This window comes from Muntiacus reevesi, chromosome 2 (genome assembly GCF_963930625.1).
Source record: "Muntiacus reevesi chromosome 2, mMunRee1.1, whole genome shotgun sequence".
Classification (NCBI taxonomy): Eukaryota; Metazoa; Chordata; class Mammalia; order Artiodactyla; family Cervidae; genus Muntiacus; species Muntiacus reevesi.
In genome coordinates this window covers 42,534,876-42,554,523 of record NC_089250.1, presented here as the reverse complement: position 1 = coordinate 42,554,523, position 19,648 = coordinate 42,534,876, and the positions used below count along the sequence as shown (strand labels likewise).

Here is a 19,648-nt window from a genome sequence, read left to right as displayed (position 1 = left end):
TTATATGATACTTAAGGTTATACTGATTAAAAAAAAAATCAAACAAGTTAACTGACTTCAATCTTCTTCTATCTCCAAAGCTATTGGTTTAATCATGCTCCTCCTCCTACATTGTATCTGCAAACACTGGGCAGTGCAGCTGGCGTGTTAACTTCCTATTATTTATAACATCTGAAGACAGAAGAAAAAAAATCAGAGCCTGCTTACTCAGAGGAGCAACAAGCAATGGATCCCAAAAGCCATAAGGTGAAGCTTAATGATGGCCATTTCATTCCTGTCCTGGGATTTGGAACCTATGCACCTGAGGAGGTAAGAGTAGTGGTTCGGGGTTGAGATATAATATAAATGGTAGTGGATGTGACATGAGTGGAAAGGGACTTGGGTTGTCAAGCGCTGAGTTCCTGTGTGACCCTGGGAAGATCACATGGTTCCACTAACCAGGAGAGAAGATCCAGGCTCCACTCTGCCTCAGGGTCTGAGGCTGTGCTCACCTGCAGGTTACTCTGGGTTCCCCTCCAGTTTCTGTCTCTTTCCCAGCTTGGCAGAAGAGGTGAGACTCAGCTGTTGAGAACACTGACTGTTAGCTACTTTACTTTGAGAGAGATTGCAATGGCCAAGTTTCTCTGTATATTTCATTAATTCCAGAACTCTTTCCTCTTTCCAAAAAGACATGACCCAGAGAAGTCTTGGGGTAAAATTTCCTGAAGAGGAGGTGACAGAAAACTAATGGGAATAATTGCTTTTCGACTGTTGAGTGCCTGCTCCATGCCAGGAAAGATACAATAGCTGTATTTTGCCTTGTACTTCTGCTCCTGCTTGGAAACATCTCCTAATGGAAGCTTTAGTATCATTTGAGGGGATAAGCTACTATCTTACATCCAACTTTGAATTCTTGGGATTTTCAGGGTCTTTTTATTATAGTCTGCATTACTCAGGCATAAGAGGTGCTAGTGAACACATCTCTAGACCTGACCCCAGAAAGTTTGCTGTCCATCTTGTCTTTAGAGTATGTAGTTGTGACAAGGGGCTGGTCCTGAAACTTTGAGTCTCACTTTTCTAATTTCTAAAACAGAAGACAATATTCAGAGACATTTTGCAGACAAAATACAGGGCTTGTTTACTTGTAGTGCAAAGTGTGATGAGGAGAAGGAAGAGTCCATGTCATTACTGAAGCTCATTTGTTCATTTCTTAGTACATCCCACAAGACAGGTGATCTTAAGGAAAACTAGGACTGAGACCCAACAGAGGAAAGTTAGACCTAACATCTACCTCCTTGAAAATAAAAGATTCTGAATTATAGAAACATAAATACAATATTAGTCAGCCTTAAAAGGAAAGTTAATCTCACCATTTGCAACCACACAGATGATCCTGGAGAACATTACATGAAATAAGCCAGGAATAGAGAACAAATATTTCATGATCTTTTTATAGGTGGAATCTAAAAAAATTGACTCATAGAAGCATAGAGACATAGTGCTCAGAAACTGAGGACAAGGCTGTCAAGAATGGAAAGATGTTTGTCAAAGGTACAGACCTTCACTAATAAGATACATAAGGCTGGAGACCAGATATACAGCATGGTGACTCTAGTTAATAATAATAGATTCTTTTTGAGATTTGCTAAGAGCATAAATCTTAAATGTTCTCACCACACAGAAAAGTAACGTATGCGGGGTTATGGATCTTCTGGTACCTTAATTGTGGTAATCATTTGCAATGGATAATTATATGAGAACATCACTTTTTACAGTTTGAATAGATAGTTTAGATGTATTCTGTGTGGCTTCACTTGTAGACAGAGGTCTCAAAAGCTTTCACGTGGTTTCTTGATGCTTTTAAAGTGAATTGAAGTGTAAGTATCTCAATTGTATTCGACTTTTTGTGACCCTATGCACTGTATAGTCCATGGAATTCTCTAGGCCAGAATACTGGAGTGGGTAGCATTCCCCTTCTCCAGGAGATCTTACCAACCCAGGGATCAAACCTATGTCTCCTGCATTGCAGGCAGATCTTTACCAGCTGAGCCACAAGAGAAGCCCTTTGATGCTTTTACCATGCCCTCATACTTTACTTGATTTTGCCCCAGACATCTCACAGTGTAAGTTGTATACATGACTACAACTTTATTTTGAGTCCTTTGGATTGTCTCAGCAAATGACTGAACCTGGAGGTGGTCTTGGGTCCTCTGATGCCTGAGATCAACCACTGGTCACCTGGGGTTGAAGGGTTCCTGGGTGTCCATTTAAACACTGACCAGGAACATTCAGAGAAACTGTCATGGTTTTATCACCACACTCTTGCAGAATGAACCAAATGCATGAGGAAATGTTGGTTCTTGAGATGATCAGTCTCATGCCTTAGCAATCTCTTAATCATGTGGATATTCAACTTCTACCTTTGTTACTCATGTAGATTCCTAAGAGTGAAGCTCTGGAGGCCACCAAAATTGCTATAGAGGTTCCACCATGTAGACAGTGCTCATTTGTATCAAAATGAGGAGCAGGTTGGCCAGGCCATTCAAAGCAAGATTGCAAATGGCACTGTGAAGAGAGAAGACATATTCTACACTTCAAAGGTGCTGTGTGTGGTGTGTGTGTGTGTCCGTATGTGCAAGTGATTGTGTGAAGGTGACGGGTAATAGGATCAGTAGTTAGGTGAATGTTGTTTATTGATACAGCTTTTTTTTGCACATATTTGCATCTTAAATCTAGGATTCTCTTCTCTTCCCCATCCTAAAAGAGAGAGTGATCATAACTATTTCATCAATCCTGTGTTCAAATTTTAATTTTAATTTAAAGTCACTTTACTTCTCTGAACCTACCAGAGCAGTGTGATTTAGTATGGGCTAATGAATCAAAGAGAGAGAAGTATGATTAGATTATAGTTTCCTTATCATCTGGGAGACTTTCTCAAATTTCTTCACATTCTGAATCTCAGATCTCAGCTCCATCAGTAAGAGAGCATTAGGGCTTCACTTTGTATATTACACAAGATCTAGCCAAAGTGTGTAGAATTAAGTTCTGCACATGTTAATATGTTCAAAGCACCTTCCCCTAGGTTATGTAATATTAATTAATTCTGAGAAGATTGACTATTTGATCAAATTAGACTGTCTTCTGAATATCTTTCAAACATAATTCAGATGATGGGCTTGGTAATTGTTTGATAAGGTTAATTATATTTTGATTCATTTCATTCTTTTGTAAATAGTTGAGTGATGATAAATTCAAATAATGAAGTTTACATGGGTAGGTTAGACTTAAAATTGAACTCTAGAAGAAAGGGGGCAATTTTTTAGTGGTCATCCATTTCTAACCAATAAAAAATGCCTAGTTATTAAGTGAAATGAGACAAACAAAATTAGCTACAGCACTCATTTCACGCAGCTTCTTTTGTTTTACCTCTGCAGCTTTGGTGCGCTTCCCTTCGACCAGAATTTGTCTGACCAGCCTTGGAAAAGTTACTGAAAAATCTTCAACTGGACTATGTTGATCTCTATGTTATTCATTCTCCAGTGTCCCTGAAGGTTAGCAATCTGCTTTTGTATTCAATCAAATTTTTTTTTTCTTGCCTCAGAGTGCTTATAATGGTTGACTTAAGATTTTCTTAGTAGGTTGAAGAGATGATTGCACTAGAGCAGACTCCCCCAAATAATCATTTCAGATCAACTTTTTACTGAGCTTCCTTGAATATTTAATTCTGTGACATGCCTCCCAGAGAAAGGCATTCAATAATAATCTCATATGCTTTGCTCAAAAACTTGAGAAAATATAAATGGACATTGTTAGCACACATCCCTGATTATGACTTCTGAATCTCTTGGGGATTTCATGAACACAGTTTAGTACAGATTGATGAGCAATGACACTGCCTCACACTTGCACAGTCTGAGTTGTTCACCCTTTCACTCTTTCAAGGGGAGCAGATTTGGTGGTGCTCCCTCTGGGTGGGTCTAAACCTCCCAGCCTTTAGAGCGACTTGAGAGACATTGCCTACACTGTTGCCTGACTTCACAATGAGGATTATAGACTGTACTTAGCCATAAAGAACTGCAATGGGAATTTCCTGGCAGTCCAGTGGCTAGGATTCCATGCTTTCACTGCTGAGGCAAGTCAAGTTGAGGGGAGGAGATCTGGTAACTAAGATCCAGCAGGCTGTATCCAAAAACAAAACAACAGCAACAACAAAATAAATGTATTACGTAGAATCTTGATTTTAAGTTACAGAAATCTACTCAAGCCATCCTATGCAGAAGAGTCTCTTTGACTATGTAGATGGCACATCCCAGCCATGGATAGATTTAAAGATTTGCAATACTCTTCAGTAATGTAACCCTTTTAAAAAATCTCTTATCCTGTCATTACTCTCGCTTTGCTTTATTTTCACTGAACACTTTCCATTAGTGGCAAATATAGCCTTGGGGCAACTCAAGGTTCATACTCATGAAATTTGAGAGCATGTCTGGATCTTCTACATTCCGTATCCACCTAAACAAAGTCTTGCTGTTTCATATGCCTGTCCTAGTGCATCAGATGATCAGAGGGAAAAGGAAATCTGATTATCTAGCCCAGGTCAAGTTTGCAATCTTTAATCTGGAAATAAAGCCATGTAATTTACTCCCATTCCCAGAATGAGAGGCATTTTCAAGAGCAAAGTATGAGGAGCAGACAAAAATTCACGTAAGTCACTGAGAGTCCCCATTACAAGATATGAAAATTATATTCATTAAAACATATATTAGGTGTAAGAGATTAGTGGGAGCCTGCCTCCTGAAGACATTTCTCATAACTCCATTTGCAAATCTCTTTTCTATTATTGGTATCTCGAATATTGTTTTACCTATCTCATAGAGGTTTAGTGCCTGGTCTAGACATGCCTGGCAGCCTAGCTAAATGTGGAGAAATCATTTGGTAACAGCTCTGCAATGATTGCTTCTATTCCAGCCAGGGAATGAATTTGCTCCAAAAGATGAAAGTGGAAAACTGATATTTGACTCGGTGGATCTCTGTCACACGTGGGAGGTGAGTCTGGGGAGAAGAAAACCCAGATGAGGAGCTAGGTGGGGGGAACTTCTTTCATTTCTTCGACCTGTGAGAATGGGCTGTGGACCATCAGACTCAGCAGTTCAGGAACTTAAGGGCTGGGATGCTGGGGTTGTGGGGAGGAACCATTGCTGAAATGTTCACAGAGAAGAACAGTGGAGGAGAATATGGGGCAGTGAAGACATGCATCTCTTTCCTTCCATGTGATATGTCTTCTCTGGGGTTTTTCTAACGAGAAGATGGTAATTCTTCTTGTGTCATGACCCTCTTCTTTTTTCTTTCTTAAAATCAATGTTAATTCTTGACATGAGACAATTTTACAGATTTTTTCCAACATTTATTCTTGATCTATCATTCACTCCAAGTGACTCTTCACCACCCCTCCCTCCCAGGCCCTGGAGAAGTGTAAGGACGCAGGGCTGGTCAAGTCCATCGGGGTGTCCAACTTCAACCACAAGTAGCTGGAGAAGATCCTGAACAAGCCGGGGCTCAAGTACAAGCCCGTCTGCAACCAGGTGAGCAGCTCGGGTCCTCTCCCTCTTGCTTTTCAGAACTTCCTCCTTGCACTGGAGCCTGATGTCTGTCTGTCCTCCCCTCCTGTTCATCTGACCTTTGTGGACAGAGGATTCTAAAGAGCAGAGCCTCTGTCTGGATGGTGTGAATAGAATCCATAACAGTATCTTTGATAAAATCTGGGTGGAACTTATGGGGAGGACTTCCTGCTAAGTTGTGGTAGGACTTGAGGGGAGGTAATGGAGGTGAGGGGAAGGGGGTTAGACTAGCCCTCCAGAACTGAGAGGAAGGAGTTCTTTCCCTGAATTGATAGGCTGATCACTAATCAGATGGGAAAGTGCCTCAGAGGGAACTGTGTATAGGATGGAAGACCACGAAAACACGGAATGAGAAGTAAATAACAAAGGGAAAAATCAGCAGAGATAGGTGTTAAGTGTTTGTGTGGAGTCTATGCCCATAGGATGCCTGAAAACTTAGTCTTGGTGTCTCTACATCCATTGGTCTTCATCATGGAGCACGGTACAGAAAAGTTTGCTGGAGGTGATGAAGGTCTGTCAAGTCAGATGGATGAAGTTAAAGGCTTATGGTGATACTATCTGTAGATATTCACTCAGGAATATTTGTTTATCTTAGAGCACATCTTATCATTTACTCAGTCTTGGACTGGTTCTCCCATCAATGTCCATCATAAAATGAACTGGTTAAGCACATCTTGTCTATGTCTGTTTCTGCACTCTTCCTTTTTTGGCTCTATTTTTACTTTATTGTGGTGACAAAACATGAGATCTAACCTCAAAAAATATTTAAGCATTCAGTACAATACAGTGTTGTTTACTATACAGACAGTGGTGTACAGCAGATCTAGAATTTATTCATCTTGTATAGTTGAGACTTCACACGCATGATTAACAAATCTGGATTCCTCCTTCCTCCCAACCCCTGGTGACCATCTCTCTAATGTTTAATTCTAAGTTGGATCTATCTACATATATAACTGAGATGTGATATATATGTCATGTAATCTTTATCCTGGTGACATGGGCTTATTTCTAATGTACAATGTCTTTAACATACAACTTGAAGTCAAGGATAAAGAATCTCCTATAGGAGAATTCTTTGCAAGCTTAGTGTAGCTTATAAAATTCAAGAAATATACATATATCAATTATTAGAAGAGTTAAGATTACAACAGGGAATATAAATATATTTAATTTTATGTATTTATTATGTATTATATATTTAATAAATAAAGATCTATAACACTTTGTTGATCTATATCTTATCTGGTTCCCATGTCACACTGAGCCACGTTTCTCAAGGTCTTTTCACCTAGAATGACCACCGAAGCATTCTGTTACCAAAATATCTAGACAAGCTTTTGACAGATACACTGTATTTCTTGTTGTTTTGTGACTTTAATTAGAATGCATGTGCATGTGCTCAGTCATGTCTGGCTTTTTGTGACCCTGTGGACTGTAGCCTGCCAGGCTCCTCTGCCCACGGGACTCTCCAGACAAGAATACTAGAGTGGGTTGCCATGCCCTCCTCCAGGGGATCTTCCTGACCCAGGGATCAAACCTGCATCTCTCATATTGGCAGGTGGGTTCTTTACAACTTGCACCACCTGGGAAGCCTCCACACTTATTCCTACAAGACAGGGTAAAACTTAACTCATTGTCACTAATTGTCAGTTTCTGAGAAAGGATTTATTGTAATAATCATCAGCCCTGGAGGTAAATATTTTTGTTCTTTCCACCTCTCTTATCACTAGGGCTTCAGGGATTTTTATTTACTCTGTGTGCTATACTTGTTTTCACTCATGATTCCTTCTGATGCTCAAGTCTACCCAAATGTCACCAGTTCTTTAGTCTTTAAGTCATTTGTCCATAAGTCTTTGTGCAATTTCTTGCTGTCTGGCACAGTCTGATGTCCACGATTCTGAGAGCTCTTTTCCTGTACCAGATCTGGAATTAGGCATGTGTCCTGGTGGTGTCCAGCAACCGAGATCTAGTTCCTAGAGTTGCTTTTTCTCAAGAATGTCATTATTTTTCTTTTTATCTTTTCAACAGAGAGCAATAAAATTTCTTTTTTTAAAAAATATCATGACTTCAGGTTGATGTTTTAAGTTGTAATTTGATGTGACACAGTTTTTTCTTTAGCGTTTTTTAAACTTTTAATCTTTGTAATATTACTATATTCTTTTCATATAAACTAACACTCATCTATCTTCCATTCTACAAGTGGAATATCACCCTTACCTCAACCAGAGCAAACTGTTAGAGTTCTGCAAATCACATGATATTGTCCTAGTTGCTTATGCTGCTCTGGGATCCCAGAATGGTATGAACATCACTGAAGACAACAAAGAGATTCTCTAAAACTCAATTTTTGAAGAACTATTTTTATCATAATGTAGCAGTCCTCTGGAGATAACTCTCATTCGGCAGGGGTAGAGAAGAGAGATGGGAGAAACCCTTCTCTTTTGTCTTCCCAATCATCAACCAGCCAATTTCTACATATCATGTATCTTGTTGTAAAATGTTAAAATGCAAGTCTGCAAGAAATTTATATATAATTCCATAGTTGAGAACTAAGACAGAAACTTAAGTCATGATGTACTTATTTATTAGCTAATGAATACATTACTAGTGAATAAAAATTTTCAAGCTTCCCTTACCTTATGTCTGAAATCAGGATAATATTAAATACCTCCCAGATCTATGATGATCAAAAAATAACAAGTTGAATCATTTTAGTAAACATTTATTTGTAGGAGCATTGCATAATGCAAACAACAATGAAAGGAATAGTTCTCAATTTTGGACAGCTCAATTTTTATCAGCACTTGAGAACAGCAAAAATTTAAAAATTTTTGGTCTTCTCCATCTCATTTTCTTTTCATGCCCTTGTACTTAGTTTAGAGCTGTGATTACAAGAGAAAAACAGCTACTGAGAAACAAAAACAGAAAAAAAAATTCCACAAGATTGGCAGTACTGGTCTCAGAAGTAAGCATCAAATGCCTGGGAGAGCTTTGTAAACACAGGCTGCCAGGTGCCACAGTTAAGTTTCTGATTCAGTTTGTCTGCAGTTAAGCCATGGAGTTTGCATTTCTAGCAAGATCCCAGGTGCTGCTGATGCTGCTGGCTCAGGGACCACACTTGAGAGGCATCGATCTAGAGTGAACATACTTGGTCTGTTTGAGAAGCCTCCTTAGAAACTGAGTACTTAGTCTCAGCTCCTCAGCATTTCTGAATTTCCTTCCAGGGTGAACTCAAACAATCCTGTTCTCTTGGAGGACCCGGTTCTCTCTGCCATTGCCAAAAAGCACAAGCAAACCCCAGCTCTGGCTGCCCTTCGCTACCAGATGCAACGTGGGGTTGTGGTTCTGGCCAAGAATTTCAACAAGAAGCGGATTAAGGCAGGTGATGATGAGTGGGGTTGTGGGCAGAGGACTCCTAGGGAATATCCTTCACGAGGGTCATTCTTTGTCCGTCTCTCAAGATTTCTCTTGAGTCAAGACAAGTTACCTATTCTTCTCAATGCATGAATGTGTTGTGTGGCAACAGGAGAAGTGTTATGGCTGGAGAGGGTTCAGGTTGGACAGAAAACAGATTTTTGTTTCAGCATTACATCAACCATTTATTCTATCACCTTGGGCAAATGACATCTCATTTTCTTTGTTCTCAGTTGACAAAATTGCGTTATGTGATTTTCATAGATCATTTAGGCTGCTCTAACAGATACCACATTGTGTGGCATAGAAACAATTGAACTTTGTAGTCTCACAGTTCTAGAGGTGGAGATCCGAGATCAGGGTGCCCATGTGGTCAGGTGAGGGTCCTCCTCCAGGTCATAGGCTTCTCCTTGTATCTTAACTTGGTGGAGGGGGCAGCAGAGCTCTCCTAAGTCTCTTATATAAATATGATATTGTTTAAATCTCATTCATGAGGGCCCCACCGTCATAACGTAATTAATCACTCTTTAAGGGCCCATTTCTAACACCATCACAGTGGGATGACGTTTCCAGCATGTAAATCTGGGGGACACACAAGTTACAGCAGTGATCTTGAACCTCTAAATTATCATGATTTTATTTTACATTTCCCTAAATAGTAATGTAGCTTCATTTTTATACATTTAATCTCCATGAGTTTTTGTTGTTGCAAATTTCCTATTCAAGGCTGTGCCCATTTTTGCTGAGTTGTCCTTTGATTTGTGTGTAGGAGACCATTATTGTACTCTTAGCCATAGCCGTAAGGAAACTCCCCCCGGTTTCAGGATTTAATGCAGAGATTAGTGATGCTTCTCTTGTTTCCATAGTTTGACGATCAGCCTGAACTCAGCCCAGCTGTTGTCCTCTTGGCTGGGCTCTCTCGTGCATTTGCAGTTCAGTGCAGAGAAGCTCGGTAGCTCTGCTTTAGCAGGTGGATGTGGCTCTTGTCACAGGAGCCTGCACTCCTTTCCATTAGTTTTTCATATATATTTGGCTAGACTGTGGTCAGCTAACCTAGTCTTCATCTCAGTACAGTGCTATGATCTGCAGTCAGTGAGTGGGGAAAAACCCTCTTCATGTCTGGACTCAGAACTGACTCACCACTTCTGGGAAATATCACAGTCCAATACAGATATCACTGTCCAAGGCAGGTTACAGCTCAGGTCAAGTCAAGGGGAAGGGAAATTGTCCCCTGAAAAACTGTTTCCTTTAAAATTTGATTCTGTAATATAGCTGGAACTGATTTTCTAATAAGACATGAAAAGGGATATATATATATATATATATATATATATATATACTTTTATATATATATATGTGTGTGTGTGTGTGTGTATATATATTTAAATGGAAATCTAAAGGTCCATATTTTTCTACAGATTTTCGTTGTCAATTCTGTCATATATCAAGTGTCCATAAGTGCATTTCTGACCTCTCTTCTATTTAACTACTCAATTTTCTGTACTTATTATAGTGGAAAATAAGTCTTGCTTCTCTCCTTCCTTAAAGAGATCTTTACTACTTTTCAGTAGTTGTTCCTTGATGTAAATTTAGTATCACTTTCCCAACTCTCACGAAAGAATGCATGTTTAAGTCTTAGGTTCATGGTGCATTGAAACACTAGGATGCTTTGGAGAAAACATTTCTTTTCAAAATTGAGATTTCCATGCTATGGTTATGAGATGAATTTCTAATTATTAGGTGTGCTTTAATATTTTAAACAGATTTCATAACTTATCTCCTTAAAGGCTTTACATAATCCTTTTTGGTTAGATTTACTCATAGATAATGAATAAGTTTGATATGGGATTATTGGGTAGGTTTTCGGAGGGAGGGATCCTCCTTATAATCCTTATTAAGTTCAAAGTTATATCATATTTAGGGGGTGTTGGGAAGAAGAAAAACAGTTTAATGCATGGTGAAATGCAGGTATTTTGTCTGAATTATCCAACTGCCCCTCTGTTTTTGAAAGAAGATATGTGTTTTTAAATTTTCTGTCTCAAATAATTCACTTAGAAACACAAGAGACTGATGCACTATAATCTGTTTAAGGTGGACAGAAAAGAAGGTGTAGGAAGGAGAGGTGAGAACTCAGCAGAGGGTCCCAGGCTTGTTCACCCGGAAGGTGATGACAGACATGGCTTCCCTGTCCCCTCTTCTTGTCTCCATCCAGATGGAAGTCCTCCAGTCCCCAGGGGGAGGCCAGCTCCTTGCGGGAGAGGTTAATGTGATTCTTCCTTCCTTCCAGGTGCTTGACTTTGAACTCATTCCAGAGGATATGAAAGCAATCGATGGCATTATATCGTAATATAAGATACTATGATTTTCAACAGTAAGTGACTTGCATATGTGACATACACAGTTTTCTATAGCATATAGCTCAGCAGAGGAATAAGTTTTTGTAAAACTTAGTTTTAGGGAGGATGTCCTGATTTCCAGCATAGGAGTAAACCAGGGGCTTCCTGCAGACCTCAGACCAGAGCGGCTCCATTTATCACCAACAGAAATGTGATTGGGGCCCAGGACAACCCATAAGTAAGATCCCCAGATTTGATGCTGTGGGAATTCACAACGTTGTGCCTGTAATTCGTGCCTGGTGTACCTCCTCTCAAAGCTGACGGACCTAGTAGACATCGAGAGCACAGTGCCTGTAGCCCACTGTTCTTCCAGGCACCTACATGAATATTTCACCTTTAAATCGTTGTAAAATCAGGAGGCAATGATAAATAAGGACTGTGTAATAAAGAATCCATCTTGGATTACGTTCATGTTTATCCTAAGGTATGTGTATGGGCAGTTGTGTCTGACTCCTTTTGGCCCAGGAACTCTAGCCCTCCAGGCTCCTCTGTCCCTGGGATTTCCCAGCAAGAATACTGGAGTGGGTTGCCATTTTCTTATCTAGGGGATAAGATCTTCCCAACTCGGGGATCAAACCCACATTTTCAGCATCTCCTGCATTGGCAAGTGGATTCTTTAACAGTGAGCCACCCAGGAGTCCACATGTTTATCCTAACACAGTTGGAAATGTACTGCTGATGTTTTTTGGAGGAGGGACCCACGAAGGCCAACAAGCATTATTGCTGAGTAGTCACAGTGGGCCTGCTTGCACCCCCTCCTCCTAGTGTCTGATGGTTTTTCTCCCTAATGGGCATTTCTGGTACCAAGACATCATCCATTTCATCCAAATCGATCCCTTTCCCCCCTGTTACAACACATTTCTTCATCCTTGTAATGTCACCAAATGAATGGCAAGTAGATCATGAGCTTAACTGACCCTCCAGAGAGTGACTGCTGTGTCCTTAGCAGGACACACCCTGGTAAGATCGTCTAGGTCTCTACTTTCTTGAGTCCAGACTGAATCTAGTGCTGCCTTTGTCCAACAGGGGTCCATCCCTTGGGGAGCCCCTACCTCCTTGATTTTCACTTAGTCACAAACCTAGGATTCCAGCTGCCTAATTACTGCAGGAGAATGTCAGGATTGAAGAGAAAGAGGGCTAATCAACCAGAGAGATATTGGAAAACATTTTAGAGAGAAGTAAATACAAATTAGTGATAAAATGAATATTTAGTTTCAAATGAAAGATCTCAAAACTCTCCTTCTTGCTCTTAAAGAAGATATTCATATGTACATATACATGTGTTTACAAGTATACCATGATTCTGAGAAAAGACATAATGATAAACGAAAGTTACTTTTCTGTTCTCAAAAACTTTTAAGTGTGTTCTGTGTTCTCCTTCACTATGGTGTGAGTGTCTAGACTTACTCCTCCTTGTGGATTTATGTCAAGAGCACAACTTTTGGCACATGGAATTGCTCTGAATGCACTCTTTAATGAATTGAATTGAAAAGGACCATGTTAGAAAGATAAATCAGGCCATAAGTAAAGATAACAGCAGTAATACTAATGAATAAATAATGTGTTGTCATATAAAATAAGAAAATAGTAATCACAATTTATAGGTATGATTATTTAGGTGTATGTGGTATTTCTTCAGTTTAATAGTAATTCCTCAGTGGAGGCATCCTGTATTTTGGGTATGCTCAACATTTTTTCATTGAATGTTTATAAGAAAAGAGCAAGGTATTCCTTAACTGTGATTATTCTCATCACTTAAGGTTGAAAGTTCCACCTGTGTCTGAAATGACCTCCACAGTCAGCCCTAGGTCTTGTGCTCCCATATAAATTGTATGCAATTATATATTATATAAGTCACCGTGGAGTAATTATTACACGTGAATGTTGGGACTGGACATGCTGGTGCAGTGCGCATATGAAGCAGACACCTGGTGTGTGCTTGTTGGGGGAGAAGGAGGGAATGTTTTGTAGATTTCGAGTTTGAGCCCATTCTGACTGCATCAACAGAGTAATGCGCTCTATGACAACAAGACAGATTTAATAAATCAATTCTCCTCCTCTTTCAGGGCTATTGGTCACCCTGACTATCCATTTTCTGAAGAATATTGACTGTGTGAGGTGTCCACCATGCCTTCTACCTGAACGTCTTGCTTCTAGGGCTGTGAAGAGCATTTCTATACTTGGTGGAGATGTTTAAGTGTCTGAACTTTTGAAAGTTTGTTTTTCTTAAAGAATCTTTTATGAACTAATCAAGATTTCAAATATGGGTACTAGTTCTTCCTGATAACAAAATAATTTGAAAAATAAAGGGGAAAAGATAGAAAATAAAGATAACCCGATTAACCCATTTAATAAATTTGGTGCATTTTACTTTGTTGAAAATGAATCAATCTAAGAAAGAAATAGAACATTGTATTTGAGCCAAATTTGAGAACTATAACCCAGAAAACTCTGATAGCTATTCTGTCTTCTAAAAGTCAAGGCACAGGGATGAAAGTTTTGGAAACAGAGGGCTCTACATGAAAAGACAAATTACTGACAGTGTACATAATACACATCTAAGTGTCATCGTGTTGAGTTATGTGACCCCTTATAAGATCGAGAAGAAATTTATCTTTTAAGGAGCTATCTTATTGATGCTGGGAGAAATGTGACTCTTTATGGTTGAGCAGGTCCTCACACTGATGGAAGAGGTCCGGTATATGTATAATGCAGACCCACAACCCACAGTGAGGAGAGAGGTGTGCAAAGGGCACAGAAGAATTTTTCATATTTAAATTTCTGCCATGAAATATAAATTTTATTTCATACCTTCATGACTCCCCTATACAAACGTGTGTTTCTGTTTATAATTTGAAATTATCTTCAACATGCAAGTTGTATACTTATGTTTTACTTAGCATAAGTTTTTTGTAAGCTATCAAGTGTTATCTGATGGTTGCCAAGGGTCAAGGGGTTGGGAGAGGGTTGGATTAGGAGGCTGGCGTTAGCAGATGCAAGTTATTATATATGGAAAGGATTGACAAGAAAGTCCTCCTGTATAGCACGGGAAACAATATTTATCTATGGTAAACCATAATGGAAAAGAATATGAAAAAGAATGTATATATATGTATAACTGAGTCACTTTTGTGTACATCAGCAATTGAAACAACATTGTCATTCAACTATACTTCAATAGAAAATAAACTAAAAAGTTACAGTATTATATTTAGCTTTTTATAATGTTTCTCAGGTGACTCAGTGGTAAAGAATCCACCTGTCAGTGAAGGAGACACAGGTTTGATCTCTGGATAGGGAAGAGTCCCTGAAGAAGGAAATGCAAATTCAGTCCAGTATTTTTGCCTAGGAAATTCCAGGGACAGATCATGATGGGCTACAGTCCGCGGGGTGGCAAAAAGTTGAACAGGATTTAATGACTGAGTATGCACACATGTTATAAAGCAGTGCATCTTTTCAATTTATTTAATTTTTAAAAACTGTTAGTTCTTTATTTAAAACATTTTTATTGAGATATAGTTGGTTTACAATGTTGTGTTAATTTCTGCTGCACCGCAAAATGATTCAGATGTGAATATATATACACATATATATGTATTATACATTCTTTTTTATGCTAAACGCTTTGATTATTTATTATATGTTTAGCCATTCATTCATTGATTTATTCAGCACAAGTTTATTGAATATTTTTAGTAAGACTGTTTTATCAATAAAATGGACAACAAATTACATTCTTGAGTCGATAATCTAGTGGAGGGTGAGACTATGAATGAAATCAGGAGTATTTAGCTGTTAGAAATTAGTAAGTGCCTGTTGAGATAATTCTCACACTCTCTCACTTTTCTGTACATCTATCAGGCACTAACTACCCTTCATCCCACACAACTTTTCATCTGTACAACAAATAGCCTTACCCTGCAGAGACATATAGGGCATGTTTGCTACCATGTAATGTAAAGAAAACACCTCCCTCCTGAGAAAAGGAGGAATGTTGAGGGCCTACAGTCATTGATCCAGGATCCCTAGACTCAAGGTTTTTCTCCTGTCACTCAACTCACTGAGTATTCAGGTATCACCTGAAACGTTCACTTCAACTTTAGAAATGGGGACCCAGGAACTAGCACAACACACCATATATATGCACACCTAATTATCACATTATAAAACCTCAGTTCAGTTCAGTCATTCAGTCGTGTCCAACTCTTTGCGACCCCATGGACTGCAGCATTCCAGGCTTCCCTGTCCATCACCAACTCCCGGAGCCTGCTCAAACTTACATCCATTGAGTTGGTGATGCCATCCAACCATCTCATCCTCTGTCATCCTCCTCTCCTCCTGCCTTCAATCTTTCCCAGCATCAGGGTCTTTTCCAAGGAGTCAATTCTTTTTTTTTTCTCTCCTTTACTTTTATTATTTGGATGCTAATTACTTTACAATATTGTAGTGGCTTTTGCCATACATTGACATGAATCAGCCATGAATCCACATGTGTTCCCCATACCTCTGGGTCATCCCAATGCACCAGCCCTGAGCACCTGTCTCATGCATCCAACCTGGACTGGTGATCTGTTTCACACTTGAAAATATACATGTTTCAATGCTATTCTCTCAGATCATCACACCCTCACCTTCTCCCATAGAATCCAAAAGTCTGTTCTATATATCTGCGTCTCTTTTTCTGTCTTGCATATAGGGTTATCTTTACCATCTTTCTAAATTCCATATATATGCATTAGTATACTGTATTGGTCTTTATCTTTCTGGTTTACTTCACTCTGTATAATGGGCTCCAGTTTCATCCATCTCATTAGAACTGATTCAAATGAATTCTTTTTAATGACTGAGTAATACTCCATTCTGTATATGTACCATAGCTTTCTTATCCATTAGTCTGCTGATGGGCATCTAGGATGCCTCCATGTCCTGGCTATTATAAACAGTGCTGTGATGAACATTGGGGTATATGTGATTCTTTCAATTCTGGTTTCCTCAGTGTGTATGCCCAGGAGTGGTATTGCTGGGTCATATGGCAGTTCTATTTCCAGTTTTTTAAGGAATCTCCACACTGTTCTCCATAATAGCTGTACTAGTTTGCATTCCCACCAACAGTGTAAAAGAGTTCCCTTTTCTCCACACCCTCTCCAGCATTTATTGCTTGTAGACTTTTGGATAGCAGCCATCCTGACTGGCATGTAATGGTACATCATTATGGTTTTGATTTGCATTTCTCTGATAATGAGTGATGTTGAGCATCTTTTCATGTGTCTTAGCCATCTGTATGTCTTCTTTGGAGAAATGTCTGTTTAGTTCTTTGGCCCATTTTTTGATTGGGTCATTTATTTTTCTGGATGCTGCAGGAGTTGCTTGTATATTTTTGAGATTAATCCTTTGTCTGTTGCTTCATTTGCTATTATTTTCTCCCATTCTGAAGGCTGTATTTTCATCAAGGAGTCAGTTCTTTGCATCAGGTAGCCAAAGTATTGAAACTTCACCTTCAGCGTCAATCCTTCCAATGAATATTCAGAACTGATCTCCTTTAGGATTGACTAATTTCCTCTCCTGGCAGTTCAAGGGGCTCTCAAGAATGTTCTTCAACACTGGAGTTCAAAAGCATCAGTTATTCGGTTCTCACCCTGCTTTATGGTCTAACTCTCACATCCATACATTACTACTGGAAAAACCATAGCTCTGACTAGACGGACCTTTGTTGGCTTTGACTAGACAGACATTTGTTAGGGGTTGTAAACCATAAGCGTATACAATGTTATATATCAATTATGTCTCAACAAAGCTGGAAAATGACACTCCTATTTTGGCTACAACTTTTGTTGTGGGTCCATTTGTTGTGGGTGATAAAGAGTCCATCTTCTATAAGCATCCATGAAACCAAGCCAAGGTGATTTGTAGGCTTGCAGGTCAGGTTAAAATCTTAGATTCTTCGTAACTTCACTGTGAAAGGAAGAAAAAGAAAGCAGGGAGGAGAACAGGCCATGCTTGGAGTTGGGGGGTTGGGCACTATAATAAGAGGTTAGAAAAGATTTCACTGAGCAAACATGAAGGCAAACAGTGATCTCTGCGGACAAGTGGGACACAGAACAGAAAACCTAAGTCCAGGAAGAGTCTCCTGTCACACTTAAGGGACAGCAAGTCAGCTGCCTCTGGAGGTAATGCATTCCTGTTATGGAGGTAACACATTTCTGCAGGGACTCGGCCAATTTTGAGATAAATGTTCTTGACTTGGGCTTTCTTTCATGCTCTGCTTCAGAACTCAAACAGCTATCAAAGTTATCAATTTTCTGTTGACAACCCCCCTGCACTTTGCACCTAGTCAGGAGTTTCAGAATCTGAAGAAATTGCTGAGTCATCTTTGAGACCATTTCTGTAATGGACTCTAAGGATTTGATGATGGTACTGAGTGATATGAGTAATAAGTGAAGCAAAAAGGCATCAGCTTGCTTCTTCACTCATCCTGAGGCGACATTTGAGATAGCTTTTATTCTTCAGTCTGGACCCACTCCATGACACATTAGTGAGGGAAGTGGATTTTACTAAAAATTCCAGGGTTACTCATTTCATCAAGCATCATAATTAAAACCTCATAAATATTTTGCTTCTTTCCCCCCAAATTCCTCCCAGGACAACAGTGTCTGCTCTCTTCTCTACATCCTCCCTCGCTTTCCCATCCCTTGTCCCTTGCAGCTCCCAGCTTCTCCCCCACCTTCCAAAGCAATGCCATTCTGATCATTGACCAGCACTTCCCCACGCACAAGCCTCTGTCGAGTTCAAGTGTAATCTAGCTTTGTTTGTACAGAACACAAAATACACCTCTCACACCACAAATGCCTCATTAAACAAGAGACCACTTTCTAGAGACAAATACCACTGGCTCTATCATTTTATTTTTTCTAAATAACATGGCAGTATGCTGTTTGGTGAGCAAATATTTGCTTTTCTCTTTATACTGACAAGTCTTTTCTAGGGATTGAGTGAGGACAAATACAAGTCTAGGGTGTATGTTCTTCTGGTCAGAAGTTTTCATCCAGAGGGGGTCTGCTTCCTGTAAAAACAATTTAGGAATGTGTGTCAGGCCTTTGTCTGTATCTGTCAGGAAACTGTGAGTTCCCTGAATCTGTAGTGTGGGAGAATTATAGTCTAAACTGTTACCAGTTCCCTAGTCCTACAGTTATTCTTTGTTTCTACATCTTTACATTTCCCAATCATTAACTCTTGAGGCAGCATTTTACTTCAAAGGACAAGGACACAGAAGCTCGAACATGGTTTCAGAGCTAGTCCCGGATGATCAGGGCAACCCTAATCTTGGTTCTTTATATAGAATACAGTATATTCTTCAGCTGCCTTTTCTGAGAAAGACCAATTTCACAACAGCCCAAATAAAATCAATTCCAAGAATCACAAACAGCTCTGTTTTCTTCTTACACATCTGAATTTGTGGGTGGCAATCATGAACACTATAGTGAGAAGACTTTTCTAGTTATCAGATCAAGAACAATAGATGTACTTGCTTCAGGACATGAAGACTGTTCTCATTGAAGATGGATTGGATGAATACCCAGTACATGTAGAAATGAACGTTACCTGAGAACAGCTCCTTGAATGCTTATTTGAGAATCTGAGCATTTCTTATACATTATTATCAACTCCTTCTATAATAATGATGCTTATTGATGTAACACTTTATTCCTGTTTTGATCTGATCACATTTATTCTGTGACTGTGACTGGGCTTCGAGTTCACTCAAAATCTGAGATCCGGTAAGTGTAAGAATACAAAGATGAAGACTAACAGGTGGTGGTTCTGAGATGTGGAGGGGAGGGAATAGAAGCAGGAACCAGGGGATGTGGTCAAAGCACCTGGGCCACTGTCACCTGGAGCTTACCATCATCCTATCCACACAGTTACTTTGGTTTGGGATGCACTGTGTAGAAAACTGGAGTCAAAGAGAAACAGAAGAGAAACAGAGGTGACAACTAGAGGGTGGGGAGAGAATACACCAGAGTGCTTGGTGTGATGTTTGTGGAACAATTGTTTCCATTCTTGTCACATCTTCACATAGAGGCTGTGACAATTTTTACCATGTCCAAGTCTGCCAGTTGGGAGACAGTAGAACTAGTTCAAGGTTTAAATCCAAATGCTCTTAGAAAACACTTTTAATTCAGTAGGCAAGAGAAATGGCAGTCAAGACAAGTGAAGAAATATAAGATCTTTATATTTTTC

The 19,648-nt window shown here is 39.4% G+C and overlaps 1 pseudogene; it reads left to right on the top strand.

Moving 5' to 3' along the window:
- Positions 1 to 225: 225 nt before the first annotated feature.
- LOC136159319 (prostaglandin F synthase 1-like) lies at positions 226 to 13,663 on the top strand (annotated as a pseudogene).
- The last annotated feature ends 5,985 nt before the right edge of the window (positions 13,664 to 19,648 follow it).